Source organism: Cephus cinctus, unplaced genomic scaffold (assembly GCF_000341935.2).
Source record: "Cephus cinctus unplaced genomic scaffold, Ccin1 Ccin1_scaffold1553, whole genome shotgun sequence".
NCBI classification, from domain to species: Eukaryota; Metazoa; Arthropoda; class Insecta; order Hymenoptera; family Cephidae; genus Cephus; species Cephus cinctus.
Window position 1 is genome coordinate 375,278 of NW_014333871.1, and position 612 is coordinate 375,889.

The 612-nt window shown below is 49.7% G+C and overlaps 1 protein-coding gene across 30 annotated transcripts in view; it reads left to right on the forward strand.

Moving 5' to 3' along the window:
* Positions 1 to 612, forward strand: part of LOC107273268 (mucin-17) — a 225,126-nt gene that overhangs the window by 127,387 nt on the left and 97,127 nt on the right. The window lies entirely within an intron of this gene.

Sequence of the window (612 nt, forward strand, 5' to 3'; positions counted from 1 at the left end):
TTTTTTTTTTTTTTTTTTTTTTTTAAAGAAACAATGATTAGATAGGGTGGTGGTGGTCTAGCATTATACTCGCTTCCTCCAAGGGTAGTAGACTCGTATCTGACTTCTCTTTGATTCCCAACCCCTGTAAGGGAGTCGCGTCTCGTCCGATCGGGAATTTCGGTATCCCGATCACGCGCAAAGGGTGAACCATCCCCTTTAATACCGAGAGATTCGGACTCGTCGGTATAAAATAAAGGGCTGACATGCGAGCGAGGGTGGTCGAGGGTGGAGTAAGGGAGGCTTGGAAAAGCCAAAGGTCTGGAGTGGGACGCGAAGGGAGACGGGAGAAGAAGGGAGAAGGGTGGTTTCGCCACGGCGTTGAGGGATGACTGAGCGAGTCGGTTAAACGGGCGTCTTCTTTCATAAATTTCAAGAAGCCACCCCTACTGCCACCCGGAGGATAAAGGTTTCATATAAATCGTTTCAACCCTTATATTCACCCTTGCGACGTTCGTCGAAAGTAACGTCTCACCTAGACGACGTATCACTCCGGCCTCTTCATCATCCCCAGCCCTCTTTATCGCAGTTCCTTACTTACCTGCCTACTACCCTTATCAACCCCCCCCCCCC